General features: G+C 45.2%; 1 protein-coding gene across 1 annotated transcript in view; it reads left to right on the top strand.

Moving 5' to 3' along the window:
• The window catches only part of LOC116988958 (general transcription factor II-I repeat domain-containing protein 1), a 124,068-nt gene that overhangs the window by 43,059 nt on the left and 65,946 nt on the right, over positions 1-15,063 (top strand).

Genomic DNA, 15,063 nt, shown 5'->3' with positions numbered 1-15,063 from the left:
GGCTGCCTCATCAACCTTGTCCTCCGAAAAGTTGGGGCTGTGTTGGGTAAATCCGCGGGTCTGTGGGGAGAGGCCGCAGGGGAACCTGGGGTGGACCGTCGCGGGGATCCCGAGGTGCCGGTTACAACAGGGGACGCAGGGACAGACCGACGCGGGGAGTGGGCGGACCCGGTAGTGGTAGGTGCTGGAGCGGCTGCAACAGGCGTTGGTTTAAACTTGAGCGGCGGGGCATCAGGGCCCTGGGATGCCGGACACCGTTCCTTCACAGTAAGGAGTTGTTGACGGTTGCATCTATAGAGGACACCATCGACTTCGACCAGGTAGGAGCGTGGTTCTTTGGAGGGGCCGTGAATGTGTCCCAGTTTAGTATGTCCTTTATCTGTTTGCAGTCGTACCACTTGGCCTTGTATAAGTGGCTTAAGTGGTTTGCTGGTCTTATCATAACAGCATTTCTGCGAGTCTCGATTGAACTGTACATGCTTCTGTATTACAGCAGGAGGGCAGACTTTTGGTTGTAGCTGTTGCTGGGTGACAGGCAGTGGAGGGACGTGTCTGGCGGGACATCAGCCGCTGGGCTGGAGAGCCGAGAATATTGTCTCTTGCAATGTTCCGCAGGTTCAGCAGGTCCAGGTAGACGTTAGATTTAGCTAGATAGAAACGCTCCATGAGTTGTTTTGCGCTCGGAACAGCACGCTCGGCAAGTCCATTGGACTGTGGGTATTCCGGGATGCTGGTGACGTGTTGGAAGTTCCACCGTTTTACAAAGTCTTTAAACTTTTGGCTGGTGAATTGAGTTCCGTTGTCAGTCTGGAAGCGAACAGGTACCCCATGCACAGAAAGATGTATCTTCAGCTTTTGGATCACGCTTTCTGAAGTGATTGTTGGCAGAAAGTCAATTTCAAACCAGTTAGAGTACGAGTACACTAACACAAGGTAGTGTTTCCCGTGCCATTCCTTGATATCGGCAGCCACGGATGACCATGGTAGAGAGGGAGCTGGCTGGGATAGGAGGGGCTGCTTCTGCTGATGGGGTGATTGACTGTTGCCGATCGCGCATGATTTTGTTTTCTCACCTATATACTTGGTCATCCCGGGCCACTAGATCATTTCCTTGGCTCGTTTTAGGGTGGCTTCCGCGCCAGGGGTGGCCTCCGTGGATTTCCTCATAGTACTCGTTTCGCAAGATTGGGAGAATGACCGCCTTGTGACACTTGACAATTATTCTGTCCTGTAACACCAGTTAGTCACGGACCAGGAAGTAGGGTCGTATTGCCAACGGGGTGCATGACTGCTTGTTTGGCCACCCGCCTCTTATGACGGAGGTCAGCAGCTGCGAGGTTTTGTCTGCAGCTGTGTGCTTGGCAAGGTGGCGCACGCGATCAATGGGCACGACCGAGACCTTTAGGACAGAGAATGCGTCCTGTTCAAACGTGTGTCGTTCGCTGGTGGTGCGCGGGGCTTTGGATAGCGTGTCTGCGATGTGCATGTCTTTACCTTTTTTGTAAACAATGCGGAAGTCAAACCGTTGTAACTGCATCATCATTAGCTGCAGTTGAGCTGGGACAGCACGGATAGGCTTGCTCAAGATGGCGACTAGTGGCTGATGGTCGGTTTCGACCGTGAAGGTTTTGCCAAAGATAAAGTCTTTAAATTTTGAACAGGCAAAAACCACAGCGAGCAATTCCTTCTCTATCTGAGCATACCGTTGTTCAGTTTCAGTCGGGGTGCGTGATGCATAAGAAATTGGCATCACATCACTGTCGAAGGATGTTTGTAGGCATGCTGCGCCTAGCCCATACTGGGATGCATCGCAGGTGATGGTGACCGGCAGATTGAGATTGAAGTATGCCAGCGTAGGCGCGCTAGCTAGCTGTAGTTTTAAAGTCTCGAAAGCTCTTTGGTGTTGCGGGTACCAAGACCATGCATTGTCCTTGTGGGTCAGTTGTCGTAGGGGAGCAGAAAGTTCACTGAGGTTGGGAATAAACTTGCCCAAATAGTTGACCATGCTGAGAAATCGTTGTAAGCTGGTGACGTCGGTTGGGACCGGCAACTCGTTGATGGCTGCAGTCTTTAGTGGATCAGGTTTTAATCCGTTGCTGGTGAACACATGACCGACGTATGTAACTTTGGAGAACTCTGAACTTGCATTTCAGAGGGTTGAGTTTCAGGTTAATCTCTCTGGCACGGTTCAATATTTTTTTTCAGGTTGGCATCATGCTCGGTCACATCGCGTCTGTATACTAGGATGTCGTCAACAATGATGGCACATGGATATTCTTCGCATAGTTGTTCCATTTACGTGCTGAAAGACTTCGCTAGCAGAGTTGATACCAAAGGGCATTCTTAAAAACCTGTAGCATCCAAATGGTGTGGCAAAAGTTGTTAGGGCAGACGATGCTTGGTCCAACGGGATTTGCCAGAAAGAGCTTTTAGCATCGAGGTCTGAGAATACTGTTGCGTTATCAATTTGTGCCGCTACATACTCAGTGGTTCTCATCGGATAGTGTTGCCGTTTGATAGCTGTGTTTAAATCTTTGGGGTTGATGCAGGTGCGTAATTCTTTATCTTTTCTTGTGTTGACGACCATAGTGGAGACCCAGTCCGAGGGTTCACTGACCTCTGCAATGACTCCGATGGAGATCATACAATTGAGTTTGGTGTGTATTCTCTCCCACATGCCATGGGGGATGCGGTGAGGTGCACGAACTATTCGGGTGACAGTATGATCTACAGTGATCTTGTATATCATAGGCAATTTTCCAAGTTTGTCGTCAAATAAGTTTTTATAGTTGGATAACATCTGTTGTGTTGGTTCCTCTGTCAAACAGAGTTTGTGGACAGCATGCCCGAAGTAAACCAGACCCAGATCGTGCATGCATTAATACCAAGCAAGGTTTCTGAGTTCGGTTGGACAATGTAGAAGATTAGGGTTTTTGCCTGCTCATTGACAGTGCACTTTAAATCAGCTTCACCCAATGGGTGGAGAACTTCCACCCCGTAAGCATGTAGGGTGTAGGAGTCTTTTTCAAGTGGTTCTTATCTTGTTGAACTCTTTGAGTGACATTACGTTCACTCTGGCGCCAGTGTCGACTTTGGCTTTCAAAGCCTTGTTATTGATTATAATGGTCACCGCAGGATCCATCAGTTTGCCTGGGGAGTGCAGGTTTAGGGAGAGTACCGTAGAGTCAGTGTATGTGTTATCAGAATTGTTCCCGTGGGAAGCATCGTCTTGTTCTTGGGAATCAGAATCAGACAGCTCTTGTTGAATCAGGTGCAGATTTGTCTTTGAAACAGTGCTCCCACGCGACTGACAACAATTAGCAAAGTGGTTGAGTTTCTTGCACTTATGACAGACTTTCCCATGGGCAAACCTGAATTGGCACCCCCAGAGTGGAAATAGTTGCAGTTTGGGCACCTTGTGGCAAGCATATTTGGACCTTTGCATGACGCATTTAAAAAATTTCTGCGGAGAGTAGTTAGCTAGATTTACATTATGTTGCTGTTGAGGACAGGTGGCGTCAAAATCAGCTAGTGGGGCTACAGTTTCTGCCATTCGACGTGCATAAATGGCTTGCTCTAAAGTCAGTTCAGCGTTCTGCAGCAATTCAGCTCTTAGCTTGTGGTCGCTCATTCCTCCCACAATTTTATCCCGCACGAGCTCATTTGTCAACTCACTGAAGCGGCACCGTGAGCTGATGTGTCTTGGGTCGCTGATAAATCGTTCCACAGGCTCGTCAGCCTGTTGCTGTTGGGCAAAAAATCTTGTTCTCTCAAGTATTCGATGGCAGGTCACACAGTTCTCTAAGCTTTCACAGCAGAACCACTGGGTTGTCGATAGACTCAGCTGGCACCACTACCAAACCGTTCGCGTCGAGGTGTGCTGGTGCGAATTCAAAAGAGTCAGCGCGGATCATAGCTTCCGGACCCGCTAGATTCAACAGCGATGCCTTTAGGTCATCGGGGTCCTTTCGGTGAACAAGGCGGATATAATGAGCGTAGTCTCGCTCAAACATTCGCCAGCGCTCGGCTATATCAGAATCAAACACGAGCGGGCTTGGCTTTCGACAAGAGTTAGCCATGTCGTCAAAGTCACTCACAAATAAAGACTGGTAAACAAAATAAATCGCGGTAAACAGAGCGGCTTAGACCCAATTTTCTGACACCATGTAAATACCTTAGTCTCACACAGGTTGAAGCACAAGCATCTTTATTGTCTAGTTCATCATCACATATGCAGTACATCACATGTTCCGTCTATTGCAGCTACTGCCAGGCAGCAGGCGAGTTCTTACACTATAGATCATATAATTAGGCCGAGTTATAATTACTAAGCATTCTGACTTGCAATAGCCAATCTACAATAACAAACATTTTATGCAATTTGAAATACTCTGGATACAGTGCTCTAAAACTAATGCTTTAAAGGTGAAACCTCATTCTGTTTACACCATTGTATCCCCATCTCCTGACCATTATTACAGGTCCTACCCAAGTCTTTCTCAGTCAATAAAACATTCTGCAAGCTCCTGTATCCCAGTGGAACCACCATTTAGCAGCTACTATATATAGAATGGTGGAGTAACTCAGTGGGAGAAGCAAAAACTCTGGAGAGAAGGAATGTGTATCATTTCAGGTTGAGACCCAAAACGTCATCCATTCCTTCTCTCCAGAGATGCTGTCTGTCCCGCTGAGTTACTCCAGCATTTTATGTCTATCTTCAGTTTAAAACTGCATCTGCAGTTCCTTCCTGCATATTTAGCAGCTACTATTGGGCTTCCAGAATGGCGCTGTGCTACATTGACATGCGGTTCCCAGAGCTGAAAGTCGCTGCTTTCTGGAGATTGCTGAAATGGAATCCAGTGCAACTAATTGCAGCTGCCTTCAGATTGCTGATACAAGAGTCCTGTTCCTGAGGCCCATCTCAGCGATGGGGAATTTCCTCCCATCTACCCACTAGAGGAATTCTCAAAAGGCCACTTCAGTTCTGCTCTTCCTTTTTCCTATAGACTCTCGTCCTACGTAAAACTGAAGGGCACGCCTTCTGTGATCTTTAGCTTTCTGCGCTTGAAAATGCTATACCGGTGTTTCTGGAAGTTGCAAAGAGACAGAGTATCGTGCCAGTTAACTCACCATCAACAACAACTTTAATTGATGTATCTTTTAATATCCACAATATCTGGAAGTGTTTCAAGGGAGTTTTATCGAACAGAGATGGACATTGAGCACCAAAAGGAGTAAAAAAACACAGAATCAAAAGCTAAGCTGAAACCGTAGGATTAAAGATGGAATGAGAAGTGGAAAGTTGGAGATTTGAGGAGGTTTCCAGAATTTGATGGGCTTGATGGTTGAGGTTATGACAAGTGGTGGAGGAGTTAAATTTGAGGGTGATTTAAATGCTGGAATTTGAAAAACACTGTTACAATTTTAGAATTGAGGCATTTGTTAATTGGCGCTGGATGTAGATCAGTGAGGTGGCGGGAGAAAGGAAGAGTTCAAGTTGGGACATGAGTTTGAAAGCATTGCCAATGCCAAGCTCTTCCTTCACCTTGTATAACTTCAACACTCCTCTGGGCGTACTCACACATCTACCCTGTGCAACTGAAGTTGTCTGCTCAACTCTCGTGGTTTCTTGCCAATTTATTAATTTGCTTACAATGCCTACTGGCGGTGCCAAGTTGGGGAAGTTCAGCTCAGTTTTAATATTCACCTTAACTCACCTTAAATATTTTCCTGTTGATGTAAATTTAGATTGAGGTTGTTGTGTAACTATGTGGTGATTATACAGATCCGTTTCAAAACCATTGTTTCTTTACTGAGAGTAATTATGTGTGAAATCCTTGCAGTGAAAAGTGACATATAAGCATTGCTTATTAAAACTATTCATATAATTATACATTTGTTACTGATGTTAGTTAAAAAGCTTCTAAACCTTTCATCAGGTTGCTGATGTAAATCCAAGATAGGTAGACAGTATTAGTGACCTATTTATAATGGATATTAATGGAGTCTGAAGAATGGTCTCGATGTCACCCATTCCTTCTCTCCAGAGATGCTGCCTATCCCGCTGAGTTACTCCAGCATGTTGTGTCTATCTTTTTAATTGATTTTGGGTTATAGTGGACGGAGCATCCCTACGATAATCAGACGCCACTGTCTTTTTAGGCTGTTAGTTACATTGTGGATCTGTACCGCCAGGTTGGGCCAGCAACGCCACCCCAGCCCACTCTGCCACCCTAGCTGCTTCCAGACCGGGCTGCAGTTGCCACCCCCAGGCCCACATCAGCAATCTGGGTCAGTCAAGTCGCCTGGATTCCAGGCCCTGTTCCAGACCACGAGTCTTGATCCGTAAAGTCACCTATCCACGTTCTCCAGAGAAGCTGCTTGACCTGCTGAGTTACTCCAGTACTTTGTGTCCTTCTATGTACTAACCAGCATCTGCAGCTCTTTGTTTCTACTGCTTGTGCAATGATCCTCTAATACCTGGCATTCCCTTACTCTGTTATAGTGAACAATTGGCAATAAAGGACACCATTCCCCCACTATGGTCCGTCATAACAAGGGTTTATTGTATTCACCTCCCGGTGGCTCAGCACTTCAACTTCCCCTCCCACTCCGAATCCGACCTCTCTGTCCTGGGTCTCCTCCATGACCAGAGTGAGCAACACAGGAAATTGGAGGAACAGCATCTTATATTCCGCTTGGGGAGTCTGCATCCTGGGGGCATGAACATTGAATTCTCCAATTTTGTTAGCCCTTGCTGTCTCCTCCCCTTCCTTAGCCCTCGGGCTGTCTCCTCCCATCCCCCAGCCCTCGGGATCCTCCTCCTCCTTTTTCCTTCCTTCTCCCCGCCACCCCCTTTCAGTCTGAAGAAGGGTTTCAGCCCGAAGTGTTGCCTATTTCCTTCGCTCCATAGATGCTTCTGCACCCGCTGAGTTTCTCCAGCTTTTTTGTGTACCTTCGATTTTCCAGCATCTGCAGTTCCTTCTTGAACAATTTATTGTATTCATATTATGCGCAAGGTTCTACAAAGTCAGAGGCATAAAACTGTAGAAACAGGCTCTTCAGCCCATCGCATGGGCTGACCACCATGCCTGATCCCATTTGCCTACATTAATTCCATATCACTCGATGCCTTGCTCATTAAAGTTCCTGCCCAGATGCCTCTTAAACATAGTTCCTGCCTCCACCGCCTCCTCTGGCAGCTCATTTCAGATACCAACTACTCTGTGTGAACAATTTAGTCCTGAGAATCTTATTGAAACCTACTTCTTTTTGCCTTAAACCTTCCAGTTTTCGACACGACCGTCAATGTAAATTCATCCAATTCAGAATAAAATCCAACTCAATCCTTGGGGCATGAGTTTCCCGTGCACAAAGCCATGCTGACTATCTCAAAATCAATCCTTGCCATCGACAAATGTCATTTTCTAGGCTTATGTTTAGATCTGTTATTGTCACATGTATCAATGTGCAGTGAAAACCTTTGTTTTGCATGTGATCCAAACAGACCATACATAGCTACAATGAGATCAAACTCAAGTAGAATAGATATGGCAAAGGGGGAATATACAGAGTGCAAAATATAGTTCTCAGCAATGTAGCGCATTATAATACATCAATTTCTCAGACAAAGTCCAGTGTCCTCAATGAGGTAGAGATGAATCGAACAGTTCCTCAGCTTATGGAAGAACTGTTCAGAAGCCTGGTAATGGAGGGGTAGAAACTGTTCCTGCGTCTCGTGGTGTGTGCTTTCAAGCTTCGTAATCTTCTATTAGAAAGGCACAGGGAGAAGGAGGAATGACTGGGGAGGTACAAGTCTTTGCTTATGTCGGCTGCTTTTCTGAGGCAGCATGAAGTGTAGATTGAGTCAATGGTAGGAAGTCTGGTCTGCATGATGGACTGGGCAATTATCTACAACTCTTTGCAATTTCTTGTGGTCTTGGGCAGACCTGTTCTTAAACCAAGCTGTGATGCAACCCGACAGCATGGTTTCTGTGGTGCATCTGTAAATATGCTCTTCTAAGCTTCCCCCCCCCCCAGTCTAGTTCAGTCAAAAAAGCACTGAGTCAAGCACTAGAACAACTAATCTTTACTAGACTAAGTGGGACCCGTTGGGTCCCATGTTCACACAGGAGGGCTGGTCGCCCAACGCAATATTCCACCTTTCCACCAATTCCAATATTGGTGGGTGGGGGGGGCACTTTCTGGCGCGCTAGTATGGGTGTTGTGGGCCAAAGGGACTGGTTTCCAGAGGGACATTGGGCCGAATGGATTCTTGGGCTGGCAGCTCAGTCACTCGGGCCTGGTGGGCTGGCAGCTCAGTCACTCAGGGCTGGTGGGCTGGCAGCTCAGTCACTCAGGGCTGGTAGCTCAGTTACTCAGGGCTGATGGGCTGGCAGATCAGTCACTCAGGGCTGGTGGACTGGCACTTCACTTGCGGCTATTCCTTGAAATTCCATTTCAAGCAGAGTGCAGGCCACCACATTCAATTTTACAGCATTTCAAGCGGAGTGCAGGCCACCACATTCAATTTCACAGCATTTCAAGCCGAGTGCAGGCCACCAAATTGCCAAACAACTCATTGCATTGTCATTAAGGGCTAACAAATCATTTATTGCAGGTACGTTGCAGACTCGCAGTTCAGTTGATTCACAGCTTAGAATCACAGTTGTGGACTCTCCCTCATGATCTTCCAGAGTGACTGACTCACGTCCAGGCATCCAGGGTTTTATAGTCCTGCCCCTTCCACCCTTCACATGTCAACTATTCCTTCTCTCCAGAGATGCTGCCTGACCCGCTGAGTTACTCCACAATTTGTGTCTAACTTAAACCTCACTTAGGGCAACAAAGACAGCTTACAACTGGCAGGAATCCTCGCGAGAATCCTCATGTTTGTTTGTTTGAAATAGTTCAATACAGGTGGAGGTACAATTCTCACAAGGATGGCTGGTCTTATCCCGTTTGTAGCTCAGAAGATGGCAAAATGAAGCAGGAGCATCCAGAGCAATATGAACCTCTTCTAATTTCACTGTGGATGCAGTAGAAATGTTGGGGGAAATTAATTGGCACAGCAGCGCTTTGTTAAACCTACACACACAGATGTTGCACATGAGCCAAGTTGTCTATGTCCAGGCAGATTTGAGACTTTTATTGTGTGTTTATGAATACTTGCATCTTTTATTGGTTTGGAATTGAGCTGTGTGTGCAGTTTGTAATGGGACCCTTTTTTTGCCCTTCCTCCTTTGAGCCCATCCACATTGAATTTTGGATCCTGAGCGGTGATGACTTTGGCCGATTGCCCTTTCACCCTCCTCAAAGTCAAGAGCAGAGAACTCCACGATTGCAAGAGTTATTACGTCCGTCAATGTCTCATTTCAATGTACCTTTTAAGAAGGAAAATCTCTCCAGTTGCATCAAAACCTAGTCTGATAAAGCTTGATGCCACGCCATGATCAAAGTGTCTATAATCTTGGCCAAAGAGAGAAGGAGTTGGTGAGGGGAAGGGATGAGGAGGCATTTTAATGAAGAGGTCTCGGGGTCTGAAGGCACGACGGTGAACATGGAACGCATGTGTAAGCCCTGTGGTTAGGAAAAATCATTACATCATGGCACAGTATTTCATATTTACATGTTAAAATAACCCTAGATAGTTAATTTAATGAGAATATTTAATTGCATGCTGTGCTATGGAACTGTCTTCAAATGAGATTCTCAAGTGAAAGGAAGAATCTACGATGTTCCAGGCAACTGGATCAGATTGGAGTCTTGGCCGTGTAATCTTGCACCAGTGCTCTTGCCTTTACCAATGCCGCAGGAGATAATGGGGGGATGATGGTGGCACAGTGGCAGAGCAGTAGAGTTGCTGCCCTGCAGTGCCGGAGACCCGGGTCCGATCTTCACTACGGGTGCTGTCTGTACAGAGATTGTACATTCTCCCTGTGATCTGCGTGGGTTTTCTCCAGGGTCTGTGGTTTCCTCCCACACTCCAAACTCGCACAAGTTGCAGGTTAATTGGCCCGGTATAACTAAATTGTCCCTAGTGTGTGTAGGATAATGTAAGTGTACGAGATGATTGGTGGTCGGCTCGAGCTCAGTGGGCCGAAGGGCCTGGTTGAACTCTATCTCCAAGCTAAACTAAACTAAATTGTGGCATTTTTGATAGAATTTGTTCCCTTACTTGCAAGATTAATTTGCTTCCTTATCTGCTTTCCCACACACTGGGTTAACACAAGTCTGCTTTAATCTTGTAAATAAAGTGCAATCATCTGCTCTTTAAACTGAAGTTCTATATTTCCATGCTCATTATGAGGGGACCTTGTGGTGGATGGCAGCTGACTCCCAAATGCACATTCAAATCTGTTCCTCTCAGTGCAGGCTTTACAAGCCAAGGGTTTCTGTAAGGAGTTTTGCAGCACTTTCTGGGACAGGCTGCAAGGGTATGAGCCTCCGTTTAATTAAACAACCTAGCATCTGGGAGAAATTAAGATTGAAAGTACAGTAATGAATACAATACAATACAATACAATTCAATTTATTGTCATTTGGACCCCTTGAGGTCCAAACGAAATGTCGTTTTCCCACACATTGGGGGGGGGGGGACACATGAGATTGCAGATGCTGAATACGTGAATTGAAAACAAACTGCTGGAGGAACTCAGTGGGTCAGGTAGCATTTGTGAAGGGAAATAGACAATCAGCATTTTGGGTCGGGCACCTTCCTCAGTCCAGAGAGAGGAACTGGACCTGAAGCATCGACTGACCATTTCCCTGCACAGATGCTGCCCTACCGAGACTATGATAGTTAGACACAAGATGCTGGAGTAACTCAGTGGGACAGGCAGCATCTCTGGAGAGAAGGAATGGGTGAAGTGAGGTTAGTTACTGTACTTGGAAACAGCTTGGATCCAAACTTATCTTTCCAATCATCGTGGGTTCAGTTGTAGTAAACAAGAGCGGTGAGGAGTAGAAGAGGAAAGAGCTTGGCCTGTCCCAGTAACAAATCACCAAAAGGAACCTTATAATGCCGTGCGCAGCAAATCTTTTGCTTTTGTACGAATTTTTTTTCAGTGTTTGCAATGTTCATGTTTCCTGGATGAGATGTCACTACAGCAAAATTGCTCTTCACACCATGCATGCTCTTTATTTGCTGACCTGCTCATCAAGTTGTGAGATCCCACAGTTTTGAGAAGTGTGGTTTCTACAAATGCGAGCACAGAAGTGGAAGCCATTCAAAAGACAGCGGGCATTATGTCAAAAGCCATTTTGCTGATGCTGTCTGTCCTGCTGAGTTACTCCAGCATTTTGTGTCTATCTTCGATTTAAACCAGCATCTGCAGTTCCTTCATACACTTTTTGATCAGAGGTGGAAGTGGACTGAAGATTAGAATCTACAATACCCCAGTGTTGAACTGGCCCCAGAGAGGAAGGGGAAAAACAACAATACTGGAGATTAGATGGTGGGAGGGCAATGCCCTCTCCAGAGGTGGGAACAATACCAAGAGCTGAAGAGACGTTCAGCGTAGTGGTTCATTAACTGAATTAATAATTCGGTGGCAGACCCTACACTGATGGGCAAAAACTGTTTGACTCTCTGTGGAGCATCAAACATTTTATGAATTAGCCAACCTAAATGCATTGACATTAATGCAAAATAGCAGGTGCAAAAGAAAGATATCTATCAGAAGACCAAACTATTGGTAATGACAGCAAGATTGATGGAGGTTGTACGTTTAATCCATTGCACTTGTAAATGTTAAATTGTTTAATGAGATGTATCTTTTGATTGATACAACTCTTTAGGTTTAAGTTTATTATTATTTTTGTGCGCATATTTGTGGAGATCAAGCTTTCAATGAGTGTTATACTGCAGATGCACTACTGAATAAAAAACACATAGACAGACACAAAAAGCTGGAGTAACTCAGCGGGTCAGACAGCAACCCTGGAGAAAAGGAAATGGTGACGTTTTGGGTCGAGACTCTTCAGTATTGACCCGAAACGTCACCTATTCCTTTTCTCTAGAGATACTCCCTGACCTGCTGAGTTACTCCAGCCTTTTGTATCTGTCTTCGATTTAAACCAGCAGCTGCAGTTCCTCCCTACACAATAAAAAAAACACATAATGTGTACAGAAGCTTTTCACTGCACTGTGACATCTTATCTTTCTAGCAGAAAAGTTATAATCTCTCCAATAAAAACGATAGGGCAAAATATTTACTGTGTAAATGATTACAAGGTTCAATTGAATTATTTCTACTGAAGACATGGGAAGGAAACGGGTTCTTTACCCTTCTCCCATGCAGCCTCCTTGTAGGGCGAATCCAGTCAGATACCACCAGCATAATGGTATCCATGATTTCCTGGAAATGATGCAGAGAGATCATTCCTCCATCAGCACATTGTGTTGCTGGAGAAGACTCTCCCTCTTTCTCTCTACATGGCCTTGGGTTTGAAGAAGAAACGTAGATGATAAGGACTTGTTAATTTCAAATGGCATGGAGGAGTCATCAACATTCATAAGTTCATCAGTTCTAGGAGCAGAATTAGGCCATTCGGCCCATCTATCTTTCCCTCTCATTCTTTTAAACTCCAGTGAGTACGGTCCCAGTGCTGTCAGAACCAGGGGTCACAGTCTTAGAATAAAGGGGACGTCATTTAAGACTGAGAGGAGAAAAAAAGTTTTCACCAAGAAAGTTGTGAATTTATGGAATTCCCTGCCACAGAAGGCAGTGGAGGCCAAATCACTGGATGGATTTAAGAGAGAGTTAGATAGAGCTCTAGGGGCCAGTGGAGTCAAGGGATATGGGGAGAAGGCAGACATGGGTTATTGATAGGGAACGATCAGCCATGATCACAATGAATGGCGGTGCTGGCTCGAAGGGCCGAATGGCCTCCTCCTGCACCTATTTTCTATGTTTCTAAAAGCTCACCATAGGCTAACCCAATCATTCTTGTAAACCTCCCCTGGGCCCTCTCCAACATGCGATCAAGTTGCAGGATGGCACCTTTATGTTTAATATTGATAAGAACATTTTCATTTAGCTGGCCTTCAGAGACTGTGACTGTTGATGCCTTTGACCTACCATGCTGTAAAATGATATTCTCCTTCACTGAGACAGCACAATTTACTTTGGTGGTATTATTACCTTGCAATTAAACTTCACAACACAGCACATTAGACTATCCTTTTTCTTCTTGTGGTCTTTGCCAGCTATAAAACTTATTTTTTGGTAAATCTCAGTGGAAAGAAAAAGATGCTGGGGCAAGTTCATGAACAAGGAAAGAGGACCATGGGAAGCGCAGGAAAAGTTGACCAATGCTCTTTGAGCTCCACTAAATTGATTGATTCTCGTACTTTGCTTTGGGATCAATTTCCATACCTGTGGGATATTTGGTCAGTGCCGCACTCTGCCACTGAGCATTTGGCCATCTCGATACTACCTACTGTAGGGACCAGACACTAACAGAGTATTCTGAACCACGCTGTCAGAGCACGTAAGGTCCAAAATTAGACTCCCTTCATTCTGTCGGGAGGTGAAATTTCAAGCAGTAATGAGAAACCTTGCAGAAGTTGAAGAAGCATCCACAGGGCAGAGGGTTCTGCAAGAGTTTTATTATTGCGCTACACAGCAATGTTGGTTATCTATGATGTAGCTTCCCGGGCAATTACCTGGTTCATTCTTTCTGCATACGTGACGTGATATCCTGCTATGCAAGTGAGTTGATCATGAGCATTTTACAGCTTTGTCACTTGTGTGGAAGCAAATTTTGAACCTAGGTTAGACTAATCAGCTGTCTAGTGTTGCACACTGCAATATTGTAGCCCTTATTCACAAGCTCACAAGTTATAGGGGTAGAATTAGGCCATTTGGCCCATCGAGTCTACTCTGCCTATTTGGTAATAGGGAGTGGGCCACACCAAACAATGCACACATTTTTGCTATTTTTACTATTTACAGCAGTAATAAGTCTCCAGGATATAAGCATAATGTCTCTTGGAGCTGGGTCTATTGAAACAGAAATGATGACTGCGAGCTATACCAGGAGACAGTGCACAACATATGGGTCTGAATTATTCTTCACTGTATCAACCAAAGAGCTAGCTTGTTTTAAATTAGTTTAAAGCTTGCTCAGCAGCCAATTAGCGAGGGTGTGGGAGTGAAAAAGTCCAGGATGATGCAATCTGCTTTCCTTCACAGATTATATAAGATTGAATGTTAAATAAATCTCAGTCCATCGCAGTTCTGGAGCCCAAGTTTCAACCTGCTCCAGCTAAACATTCCCATTTAGAGCAATCAAATGGTGAAAGTATTCACACAGGGATTTAGCGGAGTGGGTTTTATACCAGAGGCCAATCCTGTTTGGGGAAGATGGACACAAGGTGCTGGAGTAACTCGACGGGTCAGGCAGCATCTGGGGAGAAAATGGATGGATGGTGTTTCGACTGAAGAAGTGTCCCGACCTGAATCGTCACCTATCCATTTTCTCCTGTAATGCTGCCTGCCTGTTGAATTAGTCCAGCATTTTGTGTCTGTCTTTGGAGAATACATTTATCTGCTACCTGAATACATTTGTCAGTTCCTCCACTTGATGAGTGCTTCTTTTTGAAGGGTTGATAACCATTGCTCACAGGATTTAAAAAAAACAAAAGTCCTGGAGGAACTCAACAGGTCAGACAGCATCAGTGTAGAAATATAGACAGTGGACGTTTAGGATCAAGCCCCTCACTCAGATTCTGCAGATAGATGCTACCTGACCCACTGAGTTCCTCCAGCATTTTGTTTTTTTTGCCTAAGATTCCAGCATCTGCAGTCTCTTGTTGCTTCAATGTATTGCTCACAGGATTTTCGAAATAACAGCGGAACTCCTCAAGAGGGACTTCCACCGGATTTTCCAGACCAGGGAGATCCAAATACAAAATGTGCATAAGAAATATGGATCAATTTCAAATGAAACTTGGCACTTTACTGTTATGATGATGGTTTATGCAGAATGAGCAGAGGACAGTGAGTAATGGTGAAATGGAACCGACACACCATTAAACCCCACCGAGGGACTCGATAC

The sequence above is a fragment of the Amblyraja radiata genome, chromosome 28 (assembly GCF_010909765.2).
Source record: "Amblyraja radiata isolate CabotCenter1 chromosome 28, sAmbRad1.1.pri, whole genome shotgun sequence".
NCBI lineage: Eukaryota > Metazoa > Chordata > Chondrichthyes > Rajiformes > Rajidae > Amblyraja > Amblyraja radiata.
Note: the sequence above shows the minus strand (reverse complement) of the source record. Positions and strands in the feature narration are given on the sequence as shown.